Source organism: Cricetulus griseus (genome assembly GCF_003668045.3).
Source record: "Cricetulus griseus strain 17A/GY chromosome 1 unlocalized genomic scaffold, alternate assembly CriGri-PICRH-1.0 chr1_1, whole genome shotgun sequence".
NCBI classification, from domain to species: Eukaryota; Metazoa; Chordata; class Mammalia; order Rodentia; family Cricetidae; genus Cricetulus; species Cricetulus griseus.
This window is the reverse complement of record NW_023276807.1, coordinates 22,781,414-22,802,760: the sequence shown is the minus strand read 5'-3', so window position 1 is coordinate 22,802,760 and position 21,347 is coordinate 22,781,414.

Genomic DNA, 21,347 nt, shown 5'->3' with positions numbered 1-21,347 from the left:
CCTGCCCCCACCGGCTGGTCCAAGAGGAAGACAAATTAGCTGCAGCAGCAGAAGACAAAAGCTAACGGTGACAGTGCACCCTCTAAACAGGAAATCCAAGCTTCAGGAACAGTACTCAGGGCCACCTCGAGTCCCTGAGGTCTATATAAGAGTCAGAGCTATCTGTCACCCCAGCCAAAGAGCAAACTTCTCTTGAAACAAAGAACTAGACCAGCATGGTTTCATCTATGAGTAGTTTTAACACTACCCACTTCACGTGTGTGCTCTATGCAAGAAAATCTCAGAATCTGTACCACAGAGAGGCTGTTTCTAAGTGGATTCAGACTCGTGGTTCTAAGGGGGAACCATTCGGCAAGAGTACTTCAAGGCAAAATAACAGCCTAAGAATCCGAAAATGATAGAGTATGAAACAAATCTCACGAAGCTGGGGCGTTCTTCCTGCACACGAATCTGGACGGGACGTTTTCTGCTGTGGAACACTACCTGGGCTCATGCAGGGAGATTGGTGATCAGAAAATATTGTCGAATAGGGCCAAGAAAATGGATTAGTTTTTGGGGGGGTTGTTTTTTTTTTTAATAAATCGATTGTACTCAAAACTAGCAATTAAAAAATACAAATCAAGGTAGGGGAGTATGCCCTCCCCATAGATAAACCAGGGTTGCTTATTTTCAAACATTGCGACAAGGGGTGCTTCTGTCACTAGTTTCTGACTCTGGATAGGTCACATAGCTTCTTGAGACCCCAATTCCTCATCTTCAAAATGAAACCAGGTTTTTCTCTAGAGTGGTATCTAGCCTTGACCTTTAATGACTTTATGACTGCCAGAGGCTCTAAAACTAATAATGGACCCATAACACACACAAAAAGAGCTTTCTGGTCAGGATATCATAAAAACTGATGTTATTAAGACAAAATCCTTGTCAGACCCAGACAAAATTAGAGCCAGACAGTATTATTGGGGGAGGGTGTGTTCATGCCTATCTGAGGTAAATAACTTTTGGGCTCTCAAGATCTGTTTGTTCTAAAAGACCATCATGCTTTGCATGCCTCTCGAAGTGGAGGGGGAAAAATTATCCTTAACATTAAGATTGCAGCAGTCCAAATAAATGTTCCTGCAGAACATTTTTCCTAGCAATCCTACCTGCTATACAAGGGAAGTCATCTCAACTCCCTCCTCCCACCTCCCAAACCTAGAGTCTTGACATCCAAGAAACTTATGTAAATCCTTCCCTTTTTGACTTTAGAATTGTATCCTTGCCTCAAACCTTCTTGACAATATCCGCAGTTGACTGTTGCTTGCCCACTCTCTCCACAATGCTCTGTTCTTCCCAAATAAACATTATTGCAGGGAACCTCCAATTGTCCTTTCTGTTGACAATGACTTGGTGAGAAAAATTATGGGGTAGCTGCAAAAAAAATCCAACACTGTTAAAATCCAGGGATTCCATTCATCTTCCATTAGTACTGGACTGGAACATAATGCAAAAGTGAATGTTTAGCTAGCCCAGGGTCAGTCGATGATGCTGAAAGTCTGGGGATATTATGCCCAGGTGCTCCACCAGCTGGCCTAGTTATGTGTAGAATAAAGTCAATTGCATTGTCTTTGCTTTCCTGTAACTAAGAGATGGTTTCCCCTGCTCCCAGATGCCTTGGTTGCATGTGGGTTTTTGCCTAGGGTTGAGGCCCCATGAGATCCCCCCCCCCCCGTTTTGTGTTAGCGTGTCTATTGGTGTCATCCCTATTCAGGTCTTGTTTAGGCAGTCAAGTTCAGGAGACTTCATGGGCATAGCTTCTCTGACAGTTCTAAAAGAGGAAATCCCTTCCTCTGTCTCTTATAAGCTCTCCCTCCTTCTTCCACTATATGCACCAACAATTAAAACAAAACAAAGCAAAAGTCTATGAATTTGAGAAAGAACAAGGTGGTGGGGGTGCCTGGGAAGGGCTGGAGGGAGGAAAGAGAAGGGCAAAAATGATACAATCATATTTTAATTTCAAAAATTAAAAAAAATAAAAAGACAGTTTCAAACTCTCACTCTTGAATTGGTTCTAGTCTAGCTACTTGGAAACCTAGAATCACAGAGCCTAGGATGAGACACATTCTGAGGTTTTCAAAGTTAAGCCATAAAGAAGCTTGCATTTCCAGCGTTTGGAAATTATTTTGGGTTATTCCCTCTGATAGTTCTCTGCAGACACAAATTCAACTCCATTGATAGTGCCTTGCTGGAAAGGCTCCTGGAATAGGACTCTGACCAGGACTGCCAGCTAATCCCTGCCTCTCAGTATCTCCTGACAATGTGAATTGCTTCATGTTGAATCCATTCACCCAATGGATCTCATTCAATAGGATTCATCGATCCTACTCGGAACAAAATAAACACACAATAGAGCACTGCTTGAATTTCTGAGTCATGAAATTTAATAAAATGACTATTGTTTTTAGGTCATTAAATTTTGAACTGCTCTATTATACAGTGGGAAGTATGTACACACACACACACACATACACACACACACACACACACACACACACACACACATATATATATCATAAGTTACTGCTCCATTTAAGTGCTTACATTTTCCTTTACCTTTTGGCATTTTTATCAGCTTCTATGGGATTATAGATCACCTGCCAAGGTGTGAAATGTGTTTATTAGTGAGTGCTGTTTTATATGAAATATAAAAACATAACATAGAAAATCACTTAAAGTAATTTTAAAGCAATAACTTGCCTGCATTGTATCCAATGTATGCTTTTAATAATTAATTCTGAATGTCTCTTAGGTGGTGTAAAAAAAGGAATTATCCTTGATGAATAACTAATTAAAAATTCTTTCCTACCTTTGAGAGTATATAATGGTTTTGAATTAACAGCTAAGCATATTTTTAAAAATTTTTCATTTTGCTGGATATGGTACCACACCCCCTTCTTAGTTAGGGTTACTATTGCCATGATGAAACACCATGAACAAAAGCAAACTTGAGGATGGAAGGGTTTCTTTGGTTTATACTTCTGCATGATATCACAGTTCATCATCAAAAGAAATCAGGACAGGATCTCAAACAGGGTAGGAACCCAGTAGCAGCAATCAACATGGCCATGGAGGAGTGCTACTTATGGCTTGTTCCCCACAGCTTTCTCAGCCTACTTTTTTATAGAACCCAGAACCACCAGCCCAGGGATGGTACTATACAAAGGGGGCTTGGCCCTCCCATGTCAATCACTAATTAAGGAAATGCCCTACAGGCTGGACTATAGCCCAAGCTTATTCAGACATTTTCTTTCTTTATTTATTTAAATTTAGTTTACATTCCAACCACAGTTCTCCCTCCCACCCTTCTACCGCTCCCCAACCTTCCCAGCCCCCCCCATCCACTCCTCCCAATGGGTAAGGGCTCCCATGAGAAGTCAACAAAGGCTGGCACATTAAGTTGGGGCAGGCCCAAGCCCCTCCTCTCTGCATGAAGGCTGAGCATGGCATCCCACCATAGGGAATGGGCTCCAACAAGCTAGCTCATGCACCAGGGATAAATCCTGCTCCTACTACCAGGGGACTCTCAGAATGTCCAAGCCTCACAGCTGTCTCCCACATGTGGAGGGTCTAGTTCAGTCCCATGGAGTCTCCACAGCTGTCGGTCAAGAGTTCATGAGGTTCCAGATAGAACTAGAAAAAAAAAATCATCTGAGTGAGGTAACCCAGACTCAGAAAGACCAACATGGTAGGGACTCACATATACACGGATATTAGAAGTAAAGCAAAGGAAACAGGCATTTTTCAATTGAGGCTCCTTCTTAGGTGACTTTAGCTTGTGTCCATTTGATATAAAGCTAACCAGCACAACCCCCACAGTGCTGGCTACTCAGAACACTAAGTAAAGTAGGAGGCTTAATTAAGCCTGGGGTTCAAAATCAACCCAAGCAACACATAGAGAAATTGTCTCAAAACAAAACAAATTTCATCACTTAATCCTGTGCCAGGAAACATCTTAACTTGTTGTGTTAGTTCTAGTCATCATTCCACTAATACAGCCCTCAAGAATATCAGATTGAGCTCTCATGTGGAATGAAGAGAAAGTACTGTCAGAATGAACAACAATGAAGCCTGGCTTCTGCTTCCCTGTGTCCAGATTCACCCTAGAGTCACACAGGCATTACTGTCGTTCTCCACTTTTGACTTTTTGGGAAGTATTGAATGGTATTAAAGAGGAATGGACACTTCCGAAACTAAACCGTTGGGTAGATTCTCAAGTGCATCTGGCATAACTTGCATTTGATATTTATAGGGAGTTGTGTTTGAAGAATTAACAAAGGAGGTCTTGTTGCATATGTCCTTTGAGAATCTAACAAATAAACGTAGAGGTCAGATGAAGGACCACTTTGCCCACCCTCAGGAGTTAACTCTTCAGCAACTTCCAGAATTCTAGAAGGGCAAAGAAAAAAGACATCTCAGAGAAACAGCTGTGTGCTATGCTAGTCCCTTGCATTCACCACAGTAACCATCTCTGCTAACACTTGCCACTTACAGAGCCACCATGGCCCTAAAAAGGAGAGGATTTTGCCCCACTGGACTGGAGGCCCCGCCCCAGGACTCCAGGAGATACCTTCACATAGGACACCTACACAACTGCTTCCGGAGTCTTTGACTAAACCAGGGCTTACTAGAAATTTCCCCAAATTGTCTCTCTTTTCAAAAAAGGCATTTGTAAATGTTTTAGTTTATGAAGACAAAATTAGAGGTGGTTTTTCACTAGCTACCACCTCTTAGTTCTGTCTCTCCTGCGTGTGCAGCTTCACCATCACTGCTGCAATGCTTGCTAAAAAAATCTGCTGTCTCACTGCACACCACACTTGGACAGACATTTTTATCCAGCCTGTTATTTCTTATTTTTATAGTATTTCATTGCCAATGTGTTTTCTATCCATTAACTCTTTGCTAAAATGTCACCTCCCGATAGTATTCAATTCAAGCAAGTTTTCTAGATCAGAACTGGAGTTCTCAAAGTTGTTCTAAATGAGATAAAAAACATAAAAGGACATATACCTTCCTTCAACTGAATCAAATTTGATGTAAGTTTTATGTAAGATATTTCTACATTTTTAATAATTAATAGACGATGCCAAATATTATGCTATCAAGTGTTGGTAACAAATGAATTAGATTCTCTCATCGGCAGTCAAACTGCTGCCAAGATCCTGATGCATGCCTGGGGTGCTTTAAATATTAGCACATCTAATCTATCAAAATGACAAACTATAATAAGTGTGTGACTCTAGTTAGTTTTGATTGGTACCCCCAAACTTAATTTGTTTCACTAACACTCATTAGACAGGCTGAGAGTTTGAGAGAGCATTGGGGAAGACAGCATTACAACAAACAAAAGTAACCATACAAATTGGAAGTGCAATAGAGGCAAGATGAGATTGCAGAGTAATTGGCTCTTTTTTACTCTTTTGTTTTGTTTTGTTTTGTTTTTTTGTTTTTTTTTTTTTTGTTTCTCGAGACAGGGTTTCTCTGTCGCTTTGGAGGCTGTCCTGGAACTAGCTCTTGTAGACCAGGCTGGTCTCGAACTCACAGAGATCCACCTGCTTCTGCCTCCCGAGTGCTGGGATTAAAGGCGTGTGCCACCAATGCCCGGCCTTTTTTTACTCTTTTGGCTCTTTGTCCTTTGCCTTTGTGAGGGGCCCTGCCACCCAACTCCCAAATAAATCACACACAGAGTCTTATTCTTACTTATAAATGCCTAGCCTTAATTTGGCTTGTTTCTTGTCACCTTTCCTTAACTTAAATTATTCCATTTACTTTTTGCCTCTGGGCTTTTTCTTTTCTTACTTTTGTATACATCTTATTTCACTCTTACTCCATGACTGGCTGTGTAGCTGAGTGGTTGGTCTCCTCTTTTCTTGCTCCTTGATCTGTCTTGCTTCCTGATCCCTCTTTTTTCTATTTATTCTCTCTGCCTGCTAGCCCCTCCTATCCTTTCTCCTGCCTTGCTATTGGCCATTCATCTCTTTATGAAACCAATCAGGTGTTTTAGACAGGCACAGCAACACAGCTTCACAGAGTTAAACAAATGCAACATAAAAGAATGCAACTCATCTTTGCATCATTAAAACAAATGTTCCACAGCATAAACAAATGTAACACATCTTAAAATAATATTCCCAACAGTGGTGTGTGTAGCTTTAGGAGGTTCTCTAAGGGAGGTGACATACAAGTGAAGAATGGAAGAATTGAAGGAGACGTTAACGGAACAAGGAGCAGTGAGAAGAGAGTTTCTAGTCAGGATACTGGTGTTGACAAAGACATCAATCAAAACCAAGGCTGGGCCCCAGCCGGTGTGACCAGAGTACAGACTTCAGAGGGAACAGACTGACCAGGGCAACTGGATTCAGAGCAACCAGCTTAAAGCTGTTTGTTTTCCTTCCTCAAAAACGAGTGGCTAGTCAATTTCTTCAAGAACAACCCTATTTCTATAACTTCTGTAAGCCTCTAATGTTCATTCCTTCATCTCAAAGTGGAAGGAGGGGACCACCCCCACTACCACCACTGATGAGTTCTTGAAGACACTTGCAGTACTGACTGATGCAGCGAGGCCATAGCACACTGTGTTTTGTGGGATCCAAGAAACATTGATTCTCACACATATCTTGTTCCACTTAAATTCGAAAAACTATATATTTGAAAATCCTCACAGTGGGGAAGGTGCCTAAGAGGGAAGACAGCATTGTTAAAATACTGGTTTATTTTTAAGGACTAGTTTTTGAATCAAAAGCCAAGACCACAGTTGCTGTCAGTATTGAGTATTTTCATAGTAGGAAGCCCTCAGTTCCCCTACCAATCACACCAAAGTTCTTACTAAGATCAAGGTTAAAGACTTATAGTGTGAGTGTGTGTGTGTGTGTGTGTGTGTGTGTGTGTGTGTGTGTGTGTGTTGTGTTAGGACATAGTAAGGTGTTGCTAGACATGCTGATGGTGAAATTAAGCTGAAACTAATATGCTAAGAACTAGGTAAGAGATCATCATTTGCATAACTAAACAAGGGAAGTCAGCCTATGAACTAAAAGTAGACGAGTCTTCAAAGGTAAAAATAACACTTGTTCAACACTATACTTTATAGTTCTCATTTGTATAATTCAGCTGCATATTGTTTTAAAATAAATACTACAAATCTTATGAAACAAGAATACTTGATCTCAAAGTTACTTTTAACTACTTACTTGGTTTCATGAATTAAAAGGTTATCTGTATCATATAATCTTTTCAAAAATTATTCCATTATTTTTTTTTACATAATGCTTGTTCTTGGTCCTTGAAATTTTTCTAACCACTTAAAAGCATTGGGGTAACTGAACCAACGGGGAAGAAAAAGTTATGTGAACACATCCTGGACTTTTTCCCCCAGATCTGAAGGACAGTGGCTATAAAACCAACAACCAAGTAACACATGGTTTGTGTGGATGTGCACCAGGCTTTCAGGGAGTGCTGTTCTCCTTGTCTTTTGAAAAAATGCCAAATAAATGCATTTCCTCGAGGCTACTGTGAGCACAGATGCCACTATGAGAACACATCAGAAGAAGTGGCTCTGCTGTCTTGGAGCCCTGAGATTAGCCCAGGGATCCAAGACTGGAAGACAAGCTTGTGTGACTTTGTCTGAGACTTGCTAGCAGCTTCAATACATACATGCACTGCCTAAGGGACAGCCCAGACAGCTTAAGATTAAACAGACCCAAACTCTTGTCTGGCCTTCAGTGAGATGGAGACCTAAAGAACTAACTCATCATAGGCGGCCATTGAGAATATGACACACAAGAAGTTCAATTTATTTTCCAATAACAATGGGTTTTTGTTGTTGTTGTTTGTTTTGTTTTTCAGGCTTTGTACTGAGTGGTTACCTTCTTAAGATGATATACACGTGACATATGAGACAAGGTTCTAAAGATATTGTTGATTCACCCTGGCACCCTGAATTGTTTGCTCTAAGGAAGACTAGCTTCCAAGCTGTGAGGACATGCAGTCAACCCTGTGGAGAGGAACAATGCCCCTCACACTCCCGCCACAGGAACTGAGCCACCTTGGAAATGGATTCTCTGATCCAAGGCATCCAGGTGGAAAGGTTCCCACCATTTCAGCTGACATCTTACTCTCTTTATTCTCATATAAGTCCCTCAGATATTTCAAGAGAAAAGTGACCAGTGCAGCCCTTCCTCAACTCCCGAGCAGCAGAAAACGGGAGAGGAAATAAGTGATCATTATTTCGATAATGATTTACTACAAAGTCACTAGAGTAATTGGAACATCATGAAGTCAATGCCTGTCACCAATGTCAATCATCCCTCATATTGCTACTGGTCACCTGTGATATGAACCATACCCCTCCCCCACCTCCGGGGAACATCCATGAGTAAATACAGACAAAAAAAAAAAAAAAAAAAAAAAAAAAAAAAAAAAAAAAAAAAAACTGAATCTTTGTAAAAATAATGTTGAAGCACAAAAATGATGGGATAATTTTACCTGTTAATGAGAAAAGGTTATTCATTCTTGCATTAAAAATGTATTTCTTATTTCCTAAGTAGTAATCATTGTGATTCATGACAAATACTGGTTAAAAAACACAACCAACAAGATAGATTTCTGCCTGCAGGATCACGATAGAAAGTTAAGGAGATGGCAGATTGGAGGAAAGTTAAAATGGGCCATCAGATCCGGCATACTGTGACCTTAGAGCATGGTAAAAATAGATAATAAATTGAAATACAAAGAGGACGGGGAAACTGCTGGTGTAGAACACAGGTATATTTTCAAGAATATTGGTGGTTGGGAGGAAAGAGAAAGGTCAAGAGCTTGTTTCCTCTCACTTGTATCAGCTGGTTTCATCACTGGCAGCTTGCTTCCCTCTTCCCTTCTCCACTGGCATAAGTCAAGGCAGCAAAGTTAACTTGGAGGAGGCTTGGGGGAACTAGTAGACCCCAAGGAATGGCCATTTCCTAAAAAACACCGTTCTAGGAATATATTCACAGCTCTGCAAGTAGGGATTGTTTTTTTGACATTAAAATGAGTTTTACGAAATAATGGAATGGCTGGCACAAATTTCATAGCTGCTTATAAACCATGTAGGAGAAACTGTGGCCAGCCTACCCAAGCCACAATCGCCCTGACCCTTCCCCTCAGGCCCTCCTGGATGAGCATGCTCATATGCAATATACACTTTCTCACTGAGCCACACCGCCACCAAGCCTGCCTCAAAGTTTAAAGACGCTGACAGAGAGTCGCCTGACCCAGAGACGCCAATGAGGGAAGGACAATGCAGCAGAGTCAAGCGTCTGGGCCAGTGGGACCTTGGGAGGGGATATAGAGGCAGGCCTAACTTCCTTAATAAAAGAATATGTAGCTTGCTCGCCTACTCATTGACTCCCAGTGCCTGAGTCAGTCGTTGGTGCTGCTTCTTCTCATCCCCTCCCCACAGGGGGTGTCCAACAGGGGTAACCCACAACAGTTACAAAATGCACGGAGGTAGAAAATGAATGGTCAGTAACTAGAAGGGTTTCCAGGCATTAGCCTAAGTAAAGACAGGAGAGTCTTCAGGAGCCCAGCTGGCTTCTTCTGCTGATCACTGGGTGGCACTCTCCAGGACAAGCTCACTGAGGTCAGCTGCACAGGCTCGGAGTCTTAAAGAGCCAGTGTGTGGAGTTCACCTAACCTGTTGATCATGCCAGTCCTTTAGGAAGCTCTCAAGAAACCAGTCCAAGAAACCATTCTACATGTGGTAGAATGTCATTTTAAAGTGTGTGACTTTTGCTTATGCTGCATTTGTTTAACTCAGTGAAGCTGTGATTCTTTGCTTGTCTAAAACACCTGAAGGTCTAATAAAGAGCTAAACGGCCAACAGCGAGGCAGGAGCAACGGCATCCAGGGCTGGCAGCCAGAGAGTATAAATAGAAGAATTGAGGGCAAAAAAGCAAGGAGAAAATAAAGAGAGGAGGACATCAGAGGCCAGCCAGCCAGCTGAAGAATAAGAAGGAAAGTAAGATATGCAGAAGTAAGGAAGATAAAAGCCCAGAGGCAAAAGATAGATGAGATAATTTAAAGTTAAGAAAAGCTAGCAAGAAACAAGCCAAGCTAAGGCCGGACATTTATAACTAATAATAAACCTCCGTGTGTTGTATTTGTGAGCTGGGTACAGGCCCCTAAAGAGCCAAACGAGTAAAAGCATCACTATAAATCACATCCCACTCGTTAATTTACAATGAGAACCCTGACAAGCCTGCTGTCCTCCAGTGTCCTCCTCACTCAGCTTGGTGAGCTTGGAGTCAGAACAGGGGGACACTATAGGATCTGCATCTTCAAATTCCGAGCTCCCAGAATCCACAACCTCTTTTCATATAGATTGGAGAGAAGAGGCAACGCGCCTTCTGACCCCTGGGAAATGTTCTTCTGGATTCAACAGACCACACACACAACACACTTGGGACTCGAGCTTACTGCCCACCAATGAGTCGACTGCTTGAATGGATCCCCCAGGCAGGATCATCTGAATCTATACAAAGCTGGTCCAGCAGAATGGCAGGAGGAAGGAGCACTGCTGGAGAGTCCCTGCTCCGCCTCCTGCTGGATTATGGGATGTTACAGGGCAGTTGAGAGAAAGAAAGAGCACAGGGGCACTGTGGGTTGTAACTGTTCAAAAACTCCCATCCAAATACTAACCAGGCCCGAGCCTGCTTAGCTTCCGAGAAACTCTGAGGCCAGTCTTTGTTGTGACTTGTGCTTTCATTCTGAATCCATCTAATGCTGAATCAAAACTTGGTATTCAGGGGAAACCTGGACTCCCTACTAATTAAAAGAATAATATTATTGTTTCACGTACTGTTTCTAAATAAACATTAACAGATTACAATGGAATTTGGATTTTCTTCCCAGAACTATTTACAATAGATGACATATTATAGTCATGTTTTCAATGCTTTAATAAGTGTGGGGAGGCGACATAGCTTAGCATATCAATAGACTCATAAACCTGGTATTTAGTACTTCCACCAAATAGCTTCAAATTCCCCGCCCAACATACACAATGTTTCCATTCTAAGATGGGAGCTCAGCTTTGCCTGTGTGTCTTTACCACCCACTCTAATCCCGTGGTTCTCAGCATATCTAACAATGTGGCCCTTTAATCCTCATGTTGTGGTGACCCCCAACCAACCATAAAATTACTTCATTGTCACTGCATAAGTGTGGTTTTGTTACTGTTATGAATCGTAATATAAATATCTATGTGCAGGAGATCTGATATGTGGACCTCAAAGGTGAGAACTGCTGCTCTAACATCATGTGTTAGGCCTGGATCTTTCCATGTGAAGCAGGAAGCACATCCATAAACTTTCTGCAAAGTCATAATTTTTTTCATTCAAATGCCAAACCTTTGTTCTGCAAATAATACAACTAAGAAAATGAACGATATCGGAAAATCATATATACACAAAAAGGCTTATGTCTGGAATATATGAAAAATTTCTAAAATCAACACTTTAAAATGTTTTAAATGACAAAAGATTACAATAGAGACTTCACCAGAAGAAATACACTCGTGGTCAAAGGGCAAATCAACCAAGATGATAAAAAAGATGCTTTAAATCATTAGCGATTTGTGGATTTGCATCTTTAGCTTTTTTGCAATTGTAAAGCATGAAAAGGGGCGGTTTTGTTTTGCATTTCGAAAGTGCAACAAAATTTAGTACTTCCTTAAGGGACAGGGAGGCAAGTTTTGAATTGTTGAACAGTAAAAAAAAAAATAGATGACAAATTAGAATAGAAGGAGGAAGTAGAGACTGCTGGTGTAAATACACACTTATTCTTTAAGAATCTTAGTGGGAGGGAACAGAGAAAGAGAGTGAGAGAGAAAGAGCTTTCTTGTTTCTCTCTGCCCCTACCAGCTGCTTTCATAACCCTTGGATTGCTTCCTCTTTTCACTGGAGTTGATATGACCATTAAGACATATGAGACATAACAGACATAGTTCAGTCTGACCATCCACACACCAGCCACACCTGCCAAATAAAATCATTGTATTGTTTTAATTTGAGAATAAACATTAAGTCACCTGTCATTTTCTCCACTCCTCACAAGCAACTGCATGAATTCCAAGTTATGGTCAGCCTTTAAATTCACTGAGTAACCCATTTGGGAATAAACTTCTCTCCATTATCTTCTCTTATTTTTGGATTTTTATAAAGAGAAAAATCTTAAGAGTGCAAGAGATTTCTAGACTTGCATTTGAGAGTTATAGCAATCTGAATGAAATAATTCTCAATAAAATACTTTCAAGCTTCTATTTTAATAATTAAGCTGTCACTTCTAGATATTTAGAGTAGAAGCCAATCAGTCTATCATGGGTGTAACACAAAGAACAGAGGGAAGTTTCACAGTGAATGTTTACTCATAGTGAATTGACCTGAGATTGTAACATGAGATGCTCTCAGGTAAGAAACAAAACTGAATAAATTCAATCGAAAAATTTGAGACAAACATAATAACATTTGTGAAAACATAAGGCATCCAAGAGCCATCCTTGGAAAGAGATCAGTGTTTTGGCACCCATTCTGGATTGCCTTCAGGACAGAGGTAGAAACAGAATACCTGGTTTCCAGGGTTCTGTACTTTGTCCAGGGAAATCCTACAGGCCCTTGCCTCAGCATCTACCCACTCTTTTGCATTGTCAATTTCTCCTTTATTGGTGATTATACCTTGTGATGAGACAGAGGCAGAGTGAAAGTGGGACCATCGGCCTTAGTTGAAAAAGCAATCCACTTGGCCAGAAGCACCTATAACCACAGTGCTATTTTTACCCTCTGCTGGCCACTGACTTACAAATGACAGGCACTCCGAGTGCATCCACTTCATTATGCATTTCCTTCCGTGCTGTCTGAATTCCACTTCTCTACCCCTCTGCTGCAACTGCTGAAGTCATTGAATAAGCTTCAGAGTGTCTGTGACATGTCAGTCTTCCTGCTAAATTTACCGCTTCGGTGGCTGGATGTGCCATTGCACCCCGTGCCTACCACTTTCAGGAACCCACACTGTCACCTCCCTACTTCCCCAATCCACCTGCTCTTCTCCCTGCACTGATTCTCTTGAGGGGTGCATCAAGTATTCCTCCATCAAATTTAAAATGTCAAGTCTCTTCTATGACAGACACAATTTGGTACCCATATCTTCATCCTTGGCAAAGAGCTTCTGCCATTGACCAGAACATCTGGAAATGGATTGTATTGTTTTTGTATTTCAGAAGTTGAACTATATTGAGTACTTTAGGAAATCAAAGATAGTTTTCCAAAGTTAAAATTAGGGCTGTGACTCTTCTGAGAAAATGCACAGCACCTTTTTTGGTGGTGGTGGTGATGTGTGTTCTGTACATGTAGGTATCAATGGAGAAGCTGCACCTACATCGTCTTCATAACACCTTTGCCATGGATAGACATTGCCATCAGGACAGCCACACTGATCATTGCATACAATATCACGGTGTGGATTCTAACATGACATCCTTAAGTCACATCTTACGTACATTTGTTTACACATCCTGACTTTAAGAGCATCTTTACTCTCTACACAGCACTTCTCCAATATTCCTGCCATCCTGGAGTCTCACTTCTACTTATTTAAAAATCATGTGTTGGATATTGGGTAAAATGCTAGGAGCTCTGATATAAAGATGGCAGGACCACAACTTTGGTCAAGCAGGCTATCCTAAGCTTACCCCACAATCTTTCTCCCTTCTGGAATCAGGAACTTTCTCAACTTGCTTGTCATTCACTTAGTTGTTTCCCTTCAAACCTTGGAATTACTCTAAATAAATTCTTCTTATTTGTGCCCTATGTAGAAAAATCTTCAGTGCTGGGGTTTCACTTGAGGTCATAGTATTTTTCCTATGTCCTTAATATATCCATTGTGAAATGTCACATGCTAGTTTATACCTTTGACATACAAAATTCAGTGACCCAGTTCCTAGTCTTTTATAGTTATATTTCCATAGTCTCTCAGCTATCCCATATAGGTAAAGTTCTCTCCATTCACTCTACTCCAATCTGTGTCAGATAACATTCCCAGATCATTCGTCAACAAATGTCTGTGTAAAATATCTCTTAATCCCTACCCAGCACCTACAATGGTTTCATTTTAAGATGGGGAGCTTAGTTTTGCCAGTGTGTCTTTATCATCCATGCTAATCTATCAACACCAGGGAATGCCAAGCGCTTGCATTGCTAGGGAAAATATGGAGGGTTAGTTTATTAGAAAGTTAGGCAGGTACTTCACCAGTTCCACAGCAGTTCTATTCACTTTTTATACATGAGACATGAATTGTCCCCTCAAAGGCTTGTGTATTGAATGCTTGGTTTTCAGCTAGGGTCTCTCTTGAGGAGCAAATGGATCATGAGGATGCTAACTGCATTAATGGACCCCCACCCCCCGCAAATATCTTTTCTCCTTTAAAGGTGTCCCTCTCAGGCATTTTTTAGCGGTGGTGAAAAGCTGACAACTGCAAACCTAGAGAAATAAAAACATAATAAATGTCAGCAGATGGGTATAGCAGCTTTATTCATCATCATCAATTCTCAATGGCCACCAATAGAAGAGATTAACCAGCTGAATGCACTCACCCAGCCAATACCACCCAGGAATACATGAGAACAAACAAATTGACAGCATCATAACGAAGATGGGATTCAAAAAAAGTACACTGAATGACAAAAGTCAGTCTTAGAATGTCTCGGCCTCCAGGACTCCACTGACAACCTCTTGAAGAAAAGGAAAATGAAAGCAAGGAAGAAGAGAGTAGATGGCAGTGCTTAGGAAAGGGAGTGGGGAATTAGGAAACATTATGAAGGCAGCCCTGGTGGGAAGGGAGCTCGTGTACACTGTATTAGTGCTTACATGAGTCTGTATATGTATTGCATTCTCTAGAATTCAGATCCAAAACATTATTTTATAATATGTTAACTCAAGAAACATATGGTGTTTATTTTTTGTTTGTCTTCCTACATAACCCAGGTTGTTCCTGAACTTGTAACTATCTTTCCTGGATCTGATATTACAGGAATGAGCCACCATGTTTAGCTGAACCAAATTTTTTTAAAAATATTTTATTTATTTATTATGTATACAACATTCTGCTTCCATGTATATCTGCACACCAGAAGAGGGCACCAGGTCTCATAACAGATGGTTGTGAGCCACCATGTGGTTGCTGGGAACTGAACTCAGGACCTCCAGAAGAGCAGCCAGTTCTCTTAACCTCTGAGCCATCTCCCCAGCCCCTGTGAACCAAATTTTAATAGGGGTTAAGCAATAAGATCTGAATTAAGTTGTTACACAGAAATCTTCCAGAAGCATCCTTATATTTACTTAGATTGCTTGTAATGCTTTGGTATCCAAAGCAACCATGAAATTAGTGTGTGTGAACATTATTTAATAAAAATACAAGTTAGAGGTGAGATTGTATATTTTTTTGAACATCAAAACTGATAGTTTTATTTCCACTAATTTCTAGCTGACTTTAGATTTCCGTCAATTTTGAATTAAGGGCAGCAAATCATAACTCATGCCACTTTAATGGTATATTACTGTCACAGTTACCTCAAAATATTGTATGTGCTAAGCACAGTTTAGAAATTGCATTAAGCAGGCCTGCTGCTAGATCCTATGTAAGGTCACTCATGAAGAAGCACTTGCACTATGTCACAAAGCTGGTTCCAGTCTGTTTTTTTTTTCCATTCATTTGTTTAGCTCATAAATAAAGTCATGCACAATTATGATACAGAATACAGTGTGTTCACAATGGCATGGCTAAATTAAACCAATTAACATGTTGTATCACACATATTCATCATTTTTGTTTTGAGAACACTTAAAGTATACTATCTCACAACTTTTAAAGTATAGCATATTGTTATCAACCATATTTATCATGCTCTCAGTAGACCTCAAGACATCACAGAGTCCATGCTTCTTGTCCAACTGCAGTTTTATATCCTTAAACCAATCGTTTCCCCATTGTTAAAAGACCCACATTGAAGCCTAATAGCCACAATTCTGCTCTCTGCTCCCATAAGTTCATCATTTCTAGGTTACACATAAAATTGAAATTGTGTGACATTTGTCTTCCAGTGTGTCACTTATTATTTTTTTTGGCAAGCATATAACTTTACTACTTACTAAAGATGAAATCAAATTTGCATGCACAGGTGAGCACTCACTGAAACACCTTGGATTTATCACATATTTGAGTTTCAATATATATATTATATATATATATATATATAAATATATATATAAATATTTATATGTTTATATATATATATATATTTAAATATATATATATATTTATATTTCAAATATATATATATAGGCAATATGTTATGCAGCAATAGCAGCAATAGCTTTTCCAGGTTCTGCAGTCATTTGAACAAAATTGTAGAGACATCCAGCACACTCCATTTAAAAAAAAGCAAAAACAAAAAAACCAACAACAACAACAAAAAAGTAAAAAACAAAATCCCAGGAAACAGCACAGTTCTGTTACTCTTGTGGTACTTGGTGCCATTTTTTTTAATTAGCTTCTTAACCATCATCTGGGATGAAACCATTCTGAGCAATATCATTAAAAACAACTCTAATAAAGCATGGTCACTTTTATGTATCATAAAGCAGGTCCAGATATGAGTGAGTACATATCATGTTTGTCTTTTTGTGATTGGGTTACCTCGCTGAGAATGGTTTCTTTGAGTTCCATCCATTTTCCTGCAAATTTCAAGATTCCATTGTTTTTTTCTGATGAGTAGTACTCCATTGTGTAAATGCACCACAATTTCTCTATCCATTCTTCGGTTGAGGGGCATCTAAGCTGCTTCCAGTTTCTGGCTATTACAAATAATGCTGCTATGAACATGGTTGAGCATATGTCCTTGTTATATGACTGTGCTTCTTTTGGGTATATGCCTAGGAGTGGAATTGCTGGATCTTGTGTTATACTCATTCCCATTTTCTTGAGGAGTCGCCATACTGATTTCCACAGTGGCTGTACAAGTTGGCACTCCCACCAGCAGTGGAGAAGTGTTCCTCTTTCTCCACATCCTCTCCAGCATAAACTGTCATTGGTATTTTTGATTTTAGCCATTCTGACAGGAGTAAGATGGTATCTCAGAGTTGTTTTGATTTGCATTTCCCTGATGACTAAGGATGTTGAACAATTTCTCATGTTTCTTTCAGCCATTTTTAGATTCCTCTATTGAGAATTGTCTACTTAGTTCTGTACCCCACTTTTTAATTAGATTGTTTGGTGTTTTCCAGACTAGCTTCATGAGTTCTTTGTATATTTTGGAGATCAGCCCTCTGTCAGATGTGGGGTTGGTGACTATCTTTTCCCAGTCTGTGGGCTGTTGTTTTGTCTTGCTGACTATGTCCTTTGCCTTACAGAAGCTTCTCAGTTTCAGGAGGTCCCATTTATTAATTGTTGATCTCAGTGTCTGTGCTACTGGTGTTATGTTCAGGAATCGGTCTCCTGTACCAATTAATTCAAGGATATTTCCTACTTTATCTTCTAGTAGGTCAGTGTGTCTGGGTTTATGTTGAGGCCTTTGATCCATTTTGACTAAAGTTTTGTGCAGGGCAAAAGGCTTGCATCCAGTTATGCCAGCACCATTTGTTGAAGATGTTCTCTTTGTTCCATATGCCTGGATGTTTGATAAGGTATCTTTAGATACACATTTTTTGACTGACACAAAAACAACAAATCATATTTATAGTATTTGTAAGTCAAAGAAAATCCTCATCTAATATTAGGTAATCAAACAGACACTATTTACCATGGTGATATTATAATAGCTATAAATTGATAGATCAATTATAATGTTCATCACATTAGTTGACTTCAAATGTTATGCTAATGATATCTGAGGACATACCATGGTGGAGAAAAGCCAGCAAAGAGTTTCCATGGATCTGCTAACAAGACTTCACTGCACTAATACTTGTACTGCATTGTAAATATTCAGACATTAACTTACAACACACTTTTGAGTCACAAACTATTAAGATATGGGTACTTTCCATGAAAACTCAATATATCTTTTATATTGTTATGTCCAAATTGCCCTGCTGTCTACTTATTTATTGAATTAATCTATGGCAACAAACCCAAACTTACATATAATTATTTGGATCTGAAATTTATCTTGTAGACTTACAGGAGAAAGGCTTGTGGCCAGCTGAATAACTTTTGGGAAGTGATTGGTTCCTAAGGTCTGTGACCTAATCAATAGATTAATTTTTGCCAAGTACTTGTAACTTCATTAGAAAGGCAGTGTCAATGTGGTGGCCAATGTGCTTTAAGCCAATGAAACTTGGCTTAGGATGGCCAAGCACAGGATAGCCCAGTGCTGCATGAAAAAGAAACCTGTTTCTTCAGGCTAGTCCCTTAAAACTACAACTATCTCGGCTTGCTAGGGTGCTACTGGTGTTATGTTCCGCTTGCTAGGTCTCATTTGGACAGCCAATTATTGTTGGCCAATGAGCAGGATGCCAACATGTGGCAGGGATGAGCTCAGTGTGCTTGCAATTAAGATTATTTTTATTAGCACAAAACTACAAGACTCAAAGGAGATCTTGAAAGAATATTACTAACTGACAAACCTAAAATTTAAGGAGGGAGAAGCAGCTGCAGGGAGAGAAAGAAGGACCTATGCATGCACAGCCCTTATGTAGAGGATTCAACTTGATTAGTAGAGGTCAAATATGGGCTGACTGACAAGTGTGTGGCCCTTGTGAACTTTGAGTATAAGGAAGGGTGCACATTCCTGCAGGGTGCAATCCACCAGCTTCAACCCCACTGTTTAAGAGTGCTCCTAGTCATGTGCATAGAAAGAGCTGAATCGCCACCTCTGCCCAAGGAAAATCCTCAGCCAGGACCTTCCTCTGGAACAAAAGCCTTCTTCATCTATGCAGGTTACAATAGTCACAAACACAGCCATGATTAAGATACTTGGAAATCCACTGCAACCGAGCAACAGAAAATAATCATTCCTTTTCTAGAATGTTCAGCGCTAAAAATGATGCAATCCCTGATGAAATGAGAGAGGCTGGACACCCTAATCCTGATTGAGCCTTACCTACCACTATAGCTGCAGGTAAGTAGCATGATGAAGAGGGTCCCAAGCTCAGATCCAGTGCCCACGTAAGAAGGCTTACTACCAAGAGCTACCATCGCCTTTACCAGGCCCATGAGTGGGTCATAAGTAACAATGGGGTATTGCTGGAAGAAGAACAAGGTCACACATAAGTACAGAGAAGATGACATCCTGGAGCTTAAGGTGAAGCAGACATTGAGAAGTCACTGCAGGCAAAGAGCATCCAGCTGGAAAATAGTGTCACTCCATGGGAGAAAAGTGTGTGTGTGTGTGTGTGTGTGTGTGTGTGTGTGTGTGTGTGTGTGTGTGTGTGTGTGCACAATGCAGGGGAGGGGGATGATTTGATTATTTGAGACAGGATCTCCCTATTAGTTCAAGCTAGCTTCTAACTGGTCCTGTTCCCCAGGTTGGGATTACAGGCACACCCCATCCCACCTGAACTCTGCAAAGGAATTTGATCCCAGCAGAGTGCCAAGGAGAATCAAGGACAGCCAACTCCTAATCAAAGTCACTGTAGAATTCCAGCAGCAGGACTCATGTACCCATTTCCAGCATAAACTCTGTTATCTTGTCTCTGTATCCTAAACCAGGTGTGACTTTAAATGACTGATCACAGGTCATAAACAAATCACAAGTCACCAAACAGAAAAAAAAAAAACAAAACAAAACAAAACAAAACAAAACAAAAAACAAAACTCAGGTAGTCTAACAGGGTAGGACCTGTGATGGGGAATTTAAAATAACTCAGAAATGTGTAAACATTGGTAAGAACAGATGACAACAGATGGGAACAAACAAACAAAGAGTCAGCCAAATTGGCATGCAAGGAGTGAAAGCCACAAGCATGGAGCTGAAAGAAGAGTGTGAGCCTTTTGTGGCTCCCAAGCCCTGTGAAAGCATCAGATAGCTTTGAATCCCTGTCAATGGTAATTAACCAAACTAAAAATCAAAGAGTTGAAAAGATTCAACAGCTCCTAGGTGTCTTTACCCAAAAGAACTTAGAACATGCCGAGAGAAAAATCCTACACCTGAATGTCTACCATATCTCTATTTGTAAGACAGCCCAGATGTCTTTCAACCTGTCAGCAGATAAAACACAGTGTGGCCAATCAATCAAATACTGCTTGCCATTAAAAAAGAATGATCTATTGCTATTTGAAACCACACTAGTGAATCCCACATATACTTTGCTGAGTGAAAGCAGCCAGACTCAAAGGCCATTGTATTGCCCCATCTATACAAAGTTGAAATGAAACAGATAACAGTTTAGAGGTAGTGGGAGTGACTCTCTGCAGAAGTGCAAACACAAAGGACATTGAGGTGACAGGGACACTCTGTGCCATGACTGTGGTCGTAGGTACATAACTCTAAGCATTTGTCAAAGCCTGAAGAACAAAACACTATGAGGAGTACATTTTACTCTCTGTCAACTAAATAAAAGCACACAAGCAGAGGTACTGATAAATAGACTACAAACAAATGTTATTCATATAAACAAATGTTACCAAACCTACCCCTGAATAATTACCACAGCAAAAGAGATAGAGGACAAAATTAACTAAGGAATATTAGAAATCAGTATTTTTATAGGATACTATTACAAACTAAAGCCAAAAATATTCAGATATATTATAAATAGTGTTTCCAACAGGAGCATGAATTAGCAATTCTGAGATGCCTTGGGTATAGTAGAACAACACAATTAAGGAAATACATTGCAAACCATTAGGACTAAGTTTCTAGTTGTCAAAGAACAGATGAGTCTTTATTGAACTGGAATTGGGTTGGAACTATGCACTCAGAGAATAATATAGAGACTAATATAGATACAAAAATGAATAGGTGTGTATATGGGGCTAGCATATACACTATGTTTATATATAGGATTTTTAAAATTCATGCACCCCAAGTTCAGCTCAATGTCATACCCTCTGAGAAGCCTCACACACTGACTTCTACAGGTCTCCTTTTGACTTATAATTCTTTCATAGCATCATCACGACCATCTTGGACTTTTGCACATATTTTTAGAGACCCTTCAAGACAGAAAATTCTTAGAAATGTTGAAGAGGCTCTAGCCAGCATGAGCATGGCAAACACGACTCTGGCAGGCCTTGCCCTTCTCTCCCATTCCCCCTACCTTGCAAAAAAGAAAGAAAGAAAGAAAGAAAG